The 13,538-nt window shown below is 43.0% G+C and overlaps 1 long non-coding RNA gene across 2 annotated transcripts; it reads left to right on the top strand.

Moving 5' to 3' along the window:
• Nucleotides 1–6,850: 6,850 nt before the first annotated feature.
• Nucleotides 6,851–13,175, top strand: LOC144166360 (uncharacterized). 2 transcript variants are annotated; one of them, XR_013321658.1, is made up of 4 exons: nucleotides 6,851–6,920; nucleotides 7,420–7,487; nucleotides 9,104–9,182; nucleotides 13,024–13,175. It is a non-coding gene; the product is annotated as an uncharacterized LOC144166360 (long non-coding RNA). The 2 variants fall into 2 exon arrangements; XR_013321657.1 differs by lacking the exon at nucleotides 6,851–6,920 and having other exon boundaries at nucleotides 7,355–7,487; nucleotides 13,024–13,174.
• Nucleotides 13,176–13,538: the final 363 nt, after the last annotated feature.

Raw genomic sequence — 13,538 nt, forward strand, 5'->3', positions numbered from 1 at the left:
TGACTCACAAATATGCTCTGAACAGTTGTACACGCCATGTCGTAAAGGGTTAAAATAACGGGTCACAATGTGCCTCAGTAAAAAGACACCGCTCTACACCCAACACATAACTTTGAACTTCACCGGAAGATTTCTCCCTCTTTTATGGTCTTGGTGTTATTGGGCCTCTCAAATTGCGTCATTACAGCGGTGTAGCGGGCATTGGCGGTTTCACTTCTTTTGCACCAGTAAACGCATTCGGTAGCCACTTTAGAGGCGGCATGCAGAGAAAACACACCTTTCGTAATTCTAAAGAGGCCTTCAGTGGAATTGTGCTGACCACTTTCCACGCAAACTTCTCCCAAATAAGTTACGTATTTACCAAAGAGGGGAATGGCCATGTGGCCCACAATTTTATTTCCCGCACTAGAATCTATGATGTAATACGCACAGATGTGTCATTGGCCGAGGCCGGCCAAGGCAGATGTGAGTTAAGCAGGGCTTATAAGCGTGCTAAACGAGTTCTTTTCGCCTAAATGTAATGTATATATTTTATACCAGCAACAATGGTGTGAAACCGTGGAAGTTAGTAATATACACGTAAACGTAAAAGTCCCAGCGCGCATGGCTGTTGGCACTGCACGCAGGATGTTGTTATACTGCGTAGTAGTCCAGCGGTTTGCGGTTGTCTCATACAACATCACCCGATTGGCGTAAGTGACATTACACAGTTTTATTTTCACGTGCGAAAAGAGTTCACGTAGACAAACGTGCGAAGTATACTTATCCCACCCGCATGTAGTTTGAAACCCTTATAATTTTACATTTAGGACCGCCCCCCTCCCCCACGGGTGTAGGGCGCCTGGATGCACGCGCTTTCAGCCCATACGAGCCCGTTATTTCCAGTACCATCTATTACCAGACACAGACACTGCTGTAGCCACTGGTGATCTCGCGAGTTTGTTGTTATGGCGAGGACAAGATCGCTAATTCGCAAGGGTTAACAGCAGAAAAATCTCCTTATATCTGAAAAACAAAAGCTGTTTTGAGATTGGAGCTATGAGTTGTGGTTACAATAGGCAATCTGGAGACGAAATCAACAGCTCATACATGATGTCGCACATAAAAATTAACGACAACGATGTTACCGTAGCGAAGCAGGAGGGCAAGGCAACGAATGTTGGTCGACTCTACGTACGGAATTTTGTAATGACCGCAACGAAAAAACTTGAACCTCACGTACATCCGGAAGACTCAAGAGGACCTTTTGCTTTATGAGCACGCGCACTTATCACTCGTGAAACTTCTACGTACGAGAAGATACTACCGAAGTAAAACTAAAAATGTCTATCGTCTTACTTGACCCTGTTAGTCGAGCATACCCAATATTTCGCGAAACCATTATTTCCCACCGTCCAAAAAGAAGGCACGTGCAATACAGTCAGAAACAAAACGAGTACGGATGCGCTACCGAGTGGTGTGGTGGCGCCATCTAGGAGATGTGATGTTAAACAAGGCACTGCAGTATAAACGGCGAAATAAATTTGCTTGAAGGTCTGTCTTTGTTGCGTCATTGGAGACGTCACGAAACACTTGATTTGGTTGCAGAATAAAATTTCAACATATTTTTTTAATTTCTTTGTGAATGAAGCATCGTTTTCTGCCAGACAAAGGTTTGGCGCACTATAAAACACCAAGTCATGCCAGTCAAACAAACTTGTATTTTATCGGTGTGGTCACTTGAAGACACCCGTCAGTCCAACGACGAAGATAGTTACACACGGAGCTTTCGCCCGACGGAAATAGCCGTCTTGCGCGGTTGGGTGCACTATTTTTTGTCTAATTTTGCTCATTTATGCACCCCTGTCCGTATCCAAACCACTTCGACAATGTTGAGATGGAGCCATCGAAGAGGCCGCGGCTTAATACAGGGAGGATCCCAGGTTCCATTCCTAACGCCGGAGGCATTTTGTTTGGACGTCACCCTTTTTCGCGTTACAGACGCCACTAATGAGAACACTAAAGCTTCCTTTAAAAAGCCAGAATAGAAAATCGAAACCGGCACTTGGGTAGGCTGCGACGAGCAGTTCACAAAGTGCGGCTCTGCTGTGGCCATAACTGTAGCCGTCATAGTGCTTCTAGCCGCGAGAGAAAGAGCGAAAGGTTTGCCAAAAAAGTGGGCCCGAGTCCCTTTATTGGGGTTATAAACGGGTTGGCGAAGGATATGGCCTGAAGCAGTCACACTGTCTCGCGCCCCAAAGCACTGTGGAAGCTATGAGCTGAAAAGCTCCAGCGATACAACCTAGAGGCATTTCGAACATCTTGATGGTAGAGCACTTATACACGGACACTAAGAAAATCGACGACAATCGATAGCGCTGAAAAACAAACGATTTTTATTACAAAGACACACATTTAAATACTACAACCTAAACCCATGTGACCACATATCTTACGTACGTCACAACCGATTGTGTTATTTCCAAAACGCGACAGGCATGAACAAACTGTGTGTATGTACACTCTAAAAAAACGAGAGTCCAAAGGGAGTCGTCGCTGCAATGACTCCCTTAGACTCTACTAAGACTCTTTTTTACGCTCCACGACCCTCTTTAAAATAGGGAGGGGTCACGGGACTCTTGCACTTTGCAATGGGAGTCATGGGTCAACAGCATTTTTAGCATATATTTATTGACTGATTGAATTTCCACAGTGATACTTAGGTTTGTTGCTACCGTATTGCAAGATTTAGTGGCGCAGATACAAAAACATGAAAAGTAAGGGCACACAGGTGCGTGTCCCGTGACTTTGTCCGCTTCTGCGCAAATGGTACAAAATTTGATTTTCTAGGACTGTAAAGCAAAAAAAATCTAACGCTGTTTATGGAACACACACGGTTGAAACGCCAAGCTTTCTACGATACAAACGCAAAGTCCACAATGCAAAGTGCTGAGCTAAGCTAATGTGGTGTTTATGATTTTTAGTGTGTAATTTCGTCATCTGAATATGCTGCTTCGGTTAGCTCAGTGTTGTCATTGATTTGGACTTTGGCGGATAGGAGTGTGGACTTTTCATTTGCATCGGAGAAAGCTTCGCCTTTTTCATCCTGCTCCTCTTCGTCTTCTTATTATTCTTTTTCAATATGTGCCCACCAAATATGTAAAGTTGGCTTTCCTACTTCGGTTTTATCAACTACACCACAATTTGCCCTCCCATTGTTTAAAGTTGGCTTTCCTGCGCTGAGTTTATCATAATCATCACCACCATAAGCCCTCCAATTAGATAAAGCTGGCTTTCCTGCAGTGCGTACAGGCGTAAAAGCGCCATGAGTGGGCATAGAGGGCTTCACTTTAACAATTTTTTTGAATATGTCGTATCAGAAAGCAATCATCTACAATACATACCATACCTTTGGTAGCCAAATTTTTTTGTTCTTACAATTGTCGGTAACTATGGGCGAATGAAAATGCTAAATTGCACAAAGACTAGCAAATATTTTAACGTTGCATAGAAACCACATGTAACAATAACGCAATATACTTAATATATCACGAAACTTGTGCTGAATAGACATAAACAGACGAAGGAAGACAGACGATGCGCAACTCACAACTATTGGGTCTGAAATATTGGGTCTGTCTTCCTTCGTCTGTTTATGTCTATTCAGTGCAAGTTTCGTGATACATAATGCACCAACTAGCCCAACAGCACATCGTACTGAAATACTTAATATGTGCGAATTAAAGTCTTTACTGCAATGCTGTTCAATGTTGATGAAATAAGCAGAAAGTATGATTGACATTGCTTCTGTATATGATTTAAATGGGTTGTCTATTTTTGACGTTAAAAACATTGCCAACATTTCCAAAAACATTGCGTTAGAAACATTGCCACCGGATAACGCTCTGCGAATAAGAACACGAATAAAACTATGCTTCGTAATATATATTGCTACGCAACTAAATGGCCTTCTCAGGAACCCTACAAAATAGGCGGGAGAATATCAGGACGTGTGGCGTGTTCGTAACTAGCTTTTGCGCCACAATTCTGCCGCTCCACAATTCAGCCTCTTTATGCACGATGTTGCGTGCCTGCTTTCTTGCCAAAGCTTCGTTGTCGTGCAATAAAGCCTACTTTACTGCAGATGTTATTCTCATTCGCGTTTTACCAATTAAGCAGTATGTTCAATGCTTCATGTGCTACTAGTAATTTTGTACATTAAGTACATATCGATGTAAGGCATCGCACTTGCGCGCGTACAGAGCTCTGTGTTCAGATGTCGCGTAAACTTACACCAAGCTGACCGACCAAAAAGCAGAATTCAAGTGTTAGTCATTCAAATCCTTAGTTGTACTTGCTTTTATTCAATAAAAACTACTTCATATTTCGACAATCTTTTTATTTGAATGATTAATGCATGTTGACCACAATTATTATATATTTGAACCTGTGTGCGAGCGTCGCCTCTTTTAGTGCGTTTAAAAAAGCCGCCAAGTAGTCACGTGACTGATTTGCGTTCGTTTTATAAAAACGTGTGTACATTACGTAAAACGTACATATATAAAAAGTTCCTGCCAGAACCAGATTTCTTTTGTCTAGCGTTTGCTTTAAAACTCAGTAACAAGAATACAAATGCAAATATTTTAGACAACGGGAATCAATAGAATCCACTGCGAGCCAAGTGGAGTAAGCCAGTGAGTGGCGCGAAGGCAGCGGTGCGAGTTGACGCTTTTTGTCGAATTCGCTTATCAAAACCGCTGCGGGATGGAAACGGCGTGACACCGGTATGATATTTGCTGTGCGGAATTCATTGCGCACCGCCTGAAATCGTCTACTAGAGTTCTTCAGTTCGGCAACTCGGCGGCGTGCTACGGTTGAATGCGAAGCCGGAACAAACGCTGTGTCATCGTGTTTTTTCACGTGAGTACTGTCCCTGCTAATAATACCAAGGGAAATAGTTGTCTCGGTTAGCTTTCCGGACACATGCCGAAAAAGTTGCATATGCTGTGCTTGTTTGCTTGCTGCCTGGCGCCTCGTAAGCATTGTGAAATCTCTCCTTCGCCCCCTCCTCCCTATTTGAGACTGTTAATTCCGTGCAGTGCGCTTCGAAGCTATCGCGCTCGCGAGACCGGCTGCCGCCGCCGCGACCGTCCTTCCTCGCGGCTGCTCGCGGTCTGCGGGCCGCGATATGCGTCGTGAAACTGCCGTACTCCCTGTTCTGTGGCCGTACTCGCTCGCCAACGCGCCCCTACAGCGTACGCGTTGACCGTGTGCTCGCGGCGTTGTCGGGAAAAAAAAGTTGGCAAGAGGTGAGGACGCTGGAAATGTAGTTAAACAGATACGAATTTGCAATGTGCAAGGGGGAGAAAATAGTATGCAAATGCAGGACACGCAGAGAGAGTTCGGGCCGCGCGCCAGCGAGCGAGTACGGCAGTTCCACAGCGCCTGACGTTGCCAAGCTTCACGAGCTAATGACGAAGCCCGTCTTTGAGTTCACGTAGAGTTCACAGGGCCACAGAATTCATATACGTGGAAATTGGAGGTGAAAGGCGGACATGTGGCCTCGCAGGGAATTAAGTCTCGGTGTGTGTGGGGGGGAGGAGGGGTATTTTACAGCGCCTACGAGGCGCCTGTTCTAACTTGTTCATGCCGTCCGTATTCTTCAGCACACCCTCCTTTTGCCCTCGTCCATTAGCCCAAGTCAAGCTTGTCTCTAGCGCTACTGTTGTGTTCGCTGTCTAACGGCTGCTTTTTGCACCGCCGGTCGCAGAAAACCATTTGACTGTTGGGCGGAGCGGTACAATTCTGTAATACACGGCGCTAGTTTGCAATGGCAGGCTATTCAAAAGTGTGTCAAATGTTCCCTTTTTATTCTGTAGTTTTCTTCTTTGACGTTTCGTGAAATAACAAACCGAACTACAAAAAAAACAGTACATGGGGGGTGTAAATCGTTTTGAACCCTTTGGTGCAGCGTTATTTTTAACACTGGTCTGCCCGTATAGGCAAACTTGTTGGGACCAATTAGTGTCCTTTTTATGGGGAAAAGCCATTATGAATGGCATATTGGCTTGTATTGTCGTGTTCGCGCGATATTTGCAGGTAAAGAAAATAGGCCCCAATGCAAAATGAATCCTTTAATATAGGCATCAAAAGAAGCCTGGAGCATGCTAAATATTCTTTTGAAGGTAGGTTGTGCTTTTTATGATCACATAGACGGACACAAGAAAACTACGTACAATTTCACGAGTAGATGGCGCCATCTTCTCGTGAAAGCGTACGTTTTTCTTGTGCCCGTCTCTGTGATCGTAACAAGAGCAACTTACCTTCAAAAGCTTACACCAACTAGGCCGACATAAAGCTGTGCAAAATATTACACGTCCTGATCACACACTCAGAGTGTACTTTCTGTATTTAGTGAGTAGCCTGTTTGCATCATTATTGTCTGGCAGACATGTTGTCACTTGGGCATTACTCCAGCGTGCAGACCAGTGTTGCACAAGTAGACATGCTTCAGCGCTCTTCCTGTCACCCTCATCTTTTGCGCAGTCTTTGTGCGCCATAAATCAACTAGCCAGCAACCAAGTCTTCATCTTCCCTCTCGTTATATTTCGTATGTACTGTATTACAGAGCCATAAACACATCAGCTTGTCTACATTAATTAAGGAGGAGGTGCTCAAGCAAGGAACAAGGTTCGGGTGGAGGCCGATCGCGGAACCAGAGGACTCTGAAGCTGGTGAGCTAACCAGGACTGGAGATGGGCCTGCGGATTCTGTGTACCAGAGGTTCCAGACGAGCGAGTTGGCTTGCAGACAACTGGGCTCGGTTCTACACCTGGCCGCGGTTGGTGGCCACGGCCCACGGCCCGGGGGCCAATGCTCTGCTGCAACCTGGACCAACGAAGACCCGCGGCACACATCGCTGAATGGTGCTTCTCGTGTTGGTGAGAGCATTTCCGTTTTTCTCTTCGCTTGAACTGGATTTCGGGGGCTGCACGTTGACCCTTGTGTCCTTGTTTGGTGCTAAGTTTCCCTTTCACCGTTCGCCATTGCAACTCATTCTGTTCCCTTTCTACCGAGTTCCGTGTGAACGTGTCACACTCCTGCAAGGCCAAGATAATCTCCGCATCAACAATTAATTTTTCCCGAAAGGTTAGAGTGTCAAGCACGATACACTTGGCTGTTTGGCATGGAAAGACCCAGCATTTGAAACATGTCATGACAGCAGGTAAAATCTTGCAGGGCTGCAGATTTTTATCGACATGGCTGTGTGAGGTTATGCGGGTTTGTAGTAGGTTTCAGGGGATATAAAATTTGCTTGTGCCTGCTTTGGACTGGCCCTTGAGACTTCGAATTCCTTGTGCGGTTGACGTCTGTGTAAAATTGTCATTTGTGGCAACTGCTCCTGCCCTTACTTTTTGCCTTCACCTTTGGCTCTATCAGGTATGGCTGCTCTTAATCCTCAAGTCCTGTGGATGTCCATGCTCACGGGGTACTTTGCCTTTTTGGAGGTTTGTATTACACTTGTCTCTATCTCAGTTCTTTCAGTTCAGCTCATAACCACCATTTGCTCTCCTAGAGATCGCATAAATATTGTTGATTTCAAATTAATTCGAAATAACGGTTGGCTACTGTTATTGCACGAAGGCATCTTTGGATGCTAAAATGCTGTGAGAATTGTTAAAAATTGAACCTTGGTGTCACTTCTTTTTTATTCCCAGAGAGGTTGTGTCAGTTTTGTGCTTTTCGTTTACGCACCAAAGGCTTCACATAAAAAAACCAAAGCTTCATAATAATAATGGGTCATTCCACGCGAAACGTTCTGGCCCAAAAATTGGCCACCGCCAATTCCGTTGAGAAAAGGAGGTGAAGGAATCCTGAAATACTTTGAATACGTCGAAACCTTCATACAACAGCTGTAGAAACCCTAACGAGGATTTGAATATTCAGACAGATTTGATCAGTGGACAAAGCTTCCTCAAGGCAATATTACACTAAAATAATGCCGAGCACGGCAAACACTAGTTCGGAAAAGTTTTTTTTCCACCCTCCGGTTTTGTGAGCAATGTAACCAACATAAATGAAAACATGCAAACCAGTTATTCTCGATAGCACAATGCAAAGGAGACTGGGAGAGGGTAAAATAGGGGACAGAAGAAAAGGAGGGCTGGTCAGCATTAAGAGCAGAAATTGACAAAGGGAGCAATAGAAGAACGGAAACTTGAAGGGAACAGTGCAATAACGCCTTCCCGGAGGGCTGAAATTGGTGCGAGGGACCAAATATGGCCTACCGTCGAAACAAAATCTATGTAAAATTATCAGGCTAGATAGAAGTTCTTCCAGACGGAGTTCACTATGTGCGGTGCGGCTTCTGTCTTCACTTCCGGCAACTTTTGCTATGTATATTGCACATCTGATATGTTTAATCATTTTTGTGGGCCACAACACAGGAAGAAGCAGTTTTCCTCCCTTCATTGACCAGGGCAGTAGTCTGATGTGAAGTGAAGTTTAGAAGCAAACACATGCCCAGAAAATGCTAGGAAAACACCTAAGAGGACGAGGTGGAGAAGCGCCACTCTAATGTAGCAGGGCCGGCAGAAGACTCTTGTCTGTCGACATTTTTTAGTGCTAGCCCATATTGCGTCTCTCATGCCAAAGCCTCAGTGAGAAATTTGAAAATATTCTGTGTTGCTTGCGTATTTCTGACTAATGTATTTCCGGCTTGGAAGGGAGCTGATTGAGTACTGAAAAGCTAGTTCTTCCAAACTAAACAAAGCTGTATTCAGTCTTTATGGACCCTTTACTGCATGTGTTATTGCTTGCTTGCTGCAGAAACAGTGCTGACGTTGTCATCTGTGTGTTTACAGAAATCCGCGTTTTTCACAAACTTGTAATCCAGTTCCACTTCTAATACTGCTAAATTAAAGTAGTGCGGAAGTAGAGACCCTGATAATAAAGCAATTGTTAATACACCGTGAAAATATGAAGAACGTAGCAATTACCACATTGCATTTGTTAAGCTGGAGCCCTGTGGATATTTTTCCTTATGGCCTCCTCTATACACTTTTGTTGGTCCCCCACATCTTATTAATTTCCATGTCAGTGATATGTATTTTTTTATTATTAGATGCAAGAGGGGTGGATACACTGTCCTGCGGCCTGTTTTGCTGAATGAAAGTGGTGTCGAAGCCTTCAGAGAAGCACTGGTAAGTACAGCAGTAATTACTTTTAATAAAATCACTTCGCAGGAGCTTTGGAGAAACTGAGTGTTGCTTCTTTGTGTGGTTTTAGAATTAAAAAAAAACGGTTGTGTCAGCGAAATTGCTTAAATTTCTTGGAATCGTTCCCAGTCTTCAGAAATCATCTATCGATTTCTCTATAATCTCGCTCCGAATAATCTTCCAAAAAAAACCCGAAGAAGCAGACAAAGAAGGCATATTGTGAGCTACTAGCTACCAACCTTCAAAACAACTACCTGGTTTGATAACCACGCCACTACTGTGACACCGTGACACACCTCCTAAATTTCCCATACGGACCCTGGCATCAATGACTATCTTGATGTGTGGGTGGGTTTTGTATTTTTAAGCTATTTTGGCAGTGATAACGCTTGTTTCTCACGAAATGGTCTTCCAGATCGGCCTAGTCATGCTAATACTACAAGCAATTAGGTTAAAGCTCCCATATTCAACTCATAAAAAGCTCTCACACAGTTGCAATTTCAAGAACTTCAGCCAACGTAGTCATGAATAAAATGAGCCATTAGAAAAACAGTTGTCTTTAGTAACAGTTTTCTAAGAAAAATAGCTTGGTTGAATTTGTCTCATGACAGCTGAATAAAGCTAGAGTTTAAAGGTAATTCTTTTTCTGTGAACGAAGCGATGCTTTCTACTACTAAAACCTGTCCCGAACATCAAAACGCTCGAGACGCCCCGAAAATCCAGAAGCTGCCGTATGCATTGGGATGCTCGCTAAGTACACTACTTCTGGCGTTGACGAAGATATCTGCTAAGAATAGACTTCGGAATATGGCACGCAGACAGGGCGGTAACTTTCTTTTTATCGCAGAAAGTCTACCAATTTTTGGGGCCTAACAAAACATTTTTGTGTAAACATATTGATTAGGCACATTCTGCATCAGCTCAAAATGCAGTTTATTCGATGCCCTTTCCAACAAGAGCAGATTCGCAAATTAACAAAATCAGTTTTTGGCGAAACATTGCAAATATGAATAAGTTGTGTATATCAGTTCGCAAATAGTTTAAAAAGTTTGGAGTATAATTTTTGCCAAACTTAAAAAACACATCTTGGAAAAAAGTTTAGTGGCCCAGTACAATTTGCCAGATATGAAAAACATGTTACCATGGGTGGTGCCCTCGTTCTGCAGTGAAGCCCTACCTCTGTTTCAAAATATGCAATTTCGGATAGTTTACTGAAAAAAATCGGGTGGTTTGGCAATATTAGAGGCACTAATTTGTCCCCACATGATGTACAAACATCTTGTCAATGGTTGACATCGCATTAATGGTCAGGTAAAAATTCGGGATAGGACAAAAACTGCTTGGGGCTGAAAACAAAACTCGTTCACTGTCAGTTTACTATCATGCACCTGTTGAAGCTTTCACTTGCTGGTTGTCATAATCTTCTGGCTCAGTTTTCTAACCCTGCTTACACGAATGAGGTGCGATGCACTAGAACAGTGTCCAGCTAGCTATCCCCGAGTAACTGTTGCGTGACAAATGAAAAAGGCGTTCAGCTCTATGAGCCTCCTGCATTGCACCTCCACCTAACATTTTAGAAAACACACAATACGAAACTTGTGGCAGACTGTGTCAGATTATGTTGTTCTACTGAGGAGCAACTCTAGACCTCCGAAAATATCCTCGTACAGAATCAAAACTGAAGCCAATTTTAAGCTCTCTCTCCTTGCCTTAACTGATGTCCGATGACTTGAGGTTATCAAGTGACTTTCAACTGGAACTCTTATTGCACAAGTAAGGCATGGGTGAAGTGAAATCACAAACGGCATGCTTTTTTTTAGGAAAAGTAGTGGGCAACGAAGGCGTTAAGGCAAATCGGTTTGAAGTTCTCTGTCTAGTAGTGCCAAATATAAATTGCGCAATGCAGAAATGAAACAAATGACAGGAAAAGGGCTGAAAATGCTAAGTGAACTTGTCAGACATGCGGAGACATCCACGAATACTTTGACTGAAAAAAAGCTACCCGTCCTCTAAACCAAAGCTCACTAGTGCATACCTGGTGTCATTTTTTGGTAGTTCTCACATTTAAACGCAGTCGGATTTTTGCGATCATTATTTATGCAAACATTACACAACTGGTGCTAGCAAGGGTGTTGAATCATCCGCATTTTTGCCACTGCACTATGTGCCTAACCAACACATTTAGCAAAAAGAAATGTTTTCTTAGAGCCCTAAAAACTGGTCAATTTTCTGTGGTAACAAAAGAGTTGAAATCAACGCTGGTGTCAGCTTTACTGCATCACTCTGAATTTGTGCAGAGAAGCCCCTCTATTGCATGAGAAGTTCGAGAACAAAAAGTCGGACATCCAAAGTCAATGAATTGGGATAGGGAAACTAATTAATGTGGCATGTCCCATCAAGGCTGTAGTGTCAGCTTTACTGCATCGCTCACAACTCGTGCAGGAAAGCCCATCCAGGGAATAAAAAACTTTGGAACAAGTTTTGTGCCAAATTTAATTATATGAGAAGTTAAACAATCAGGGTACGGAAACTAAACGCGTTGACAATAATTCAAATAGAGAAGTGGTTTAAAATTTTTTCTTGTGGCCACTAAAAACATGAAGAAACCGAGGCACGTAACAAGGCAGTGGTGCCCTTCGTACTGACAACTAAGGGTTCTTTTCCATCAGTAATAAGTGTGATCTCGATAACTACAACTGTAAGCATTATTTAGTGCTTCATGCTTTCACTTAAGCTAAAAACTGTTGAAGGAAAAAACTAAACGGGGTGCAGACATTGCATGCAGAGTAGAAAATATAGTCAGCGTATTGAATAACTTAAAAAAAGCGTCAAAGTTAATCAGTGAAGCGAAGATAGAAGGTTCAGGGAAATTGCTATCAAGCCTAAAAGCAAAAGAAAAGCGCAACAAGCAGCACACCCAGCGGTTTTTGCCCAGGGAATGGGGGGATCTATGATGTGTCGTTCCCATCTGGAAAGTCGATGTATCCAATTTGTCCCTTGGCTTTTTGCATGTACCCACTCATTGCGAATCATGCAAGTGCAAGCCTTTCTGAGACCAAGTTTGACTTCTGCAAAGAAGCTAAAGCACAAAATTAGGAGCTTTTAGATGTTTCTACATAAACAGGAGCACAGTGAACCTGTATTGCAAAGAGCTTGAATATTTAGAAACTTCGCTATGATTCCTTTGTTACCATTGTGCGGCCCACTATTAAAGGGTGTTATTTTAGACGATACACTCAATAAACTTAGTTGCAAGCAATTGCTTGTCCTATCATCTTCTTTGTCATGTGCTATGGACTCGACTTTTTAAGAACTATGTACCAACTTACCTCATGCTTTTTACTGAACAGTTTGAGTTAGACTTTGTACCCCTCAGTGTTTTGCAGTGTGGAGCATGCCCTTTGTGCAGCAGGTGTCTGAGTTCCCTTACTGCTTTTTTACTCGTGCTGCCTTTAAGCTTTACATAGATATTTTCATACCATCAAAAGGGGGGAGTAACAGCCTTTTGCACTCATAAATTCTTAGTCTCCCTCCCTAGAGCTTTCAGATCCTATTTATGGATGCAATAATTTTTGAAGCCATTGCATTTCTGGGGTGTCCATATGTAACTTCATACATTATACATATGTTCCCTCATACAAAACATTTCATAACAAAAGCCAAATGGCGAAGCAAGGAAATGTAATGGCAAGAGGTGTGCTCCTCGCCCTCTTTTTTGTCAGGCACTGGGTGGTTAGCCTGTTGTTTATGATTTTACTGTGCTGGCTACAATTTCATTTTGCTTTTGTCTTATCGTTCAATTTCTTTTCATTGATATTTCTGGCAGGTCCGAGACAAGGCCTGGTCCGAGACGCCAGGACCCGAGGACACCTTGCAACGCTTGTGCACGGCCTGTGAAGATTTCTGGATTGACTTCATGGACTTGTGTAAGAAGTCTGCCTTAGAAAAACAGCATCAAGGAAAGAAGCCTTTAAAAATTATTGCAATTTATGTCCACACCAGTTTAACCTTGCACCAGCAGGTATGGAAAGCTGGTTAACACAATACTTGTTTTTGTGATTTAATATCATGCCTGTTAGTCTAGCAAACCTGCGTTGTGACAAGCCATAGCAAGCAGTAAAACATGCTTAGTGTATCTGTATTTTAGGCTATTTGCTGATTATTTTGTAATTTAAAACAGCTGTGATACCCTAAGCTGGCTTTTCATTCAAATGTGTGTCACTTTCGTCTTTAATAAAATAATTTTCAAATACTTTTGGTTTGCTTTGTTATACTTGTATGAAACTGCTCATGAAGCTGCATGCATGTGGGCTAAAATTGCCTTTGCACGTATACTGCAAT

This window comes from Haemaphysalis longicornis, unplaced genomic scaffold, assembly GCF_048455015.1.
Source record: "Haemaphysalis longicornis isolate Haplotype H1 unplaced genomic scaffold, Haemaphysalis longicornis Haplotype H1 scaffold_17, whole genome shotgun sequence".
NCBI classification, from domain to species: domain Eukaryota; kingdom Metazoa; phylum Arthropoda; class Arachnida; order Ixodida; family Ixodidae; genus Haemaphysalis; species Haemaphysalis longicornis.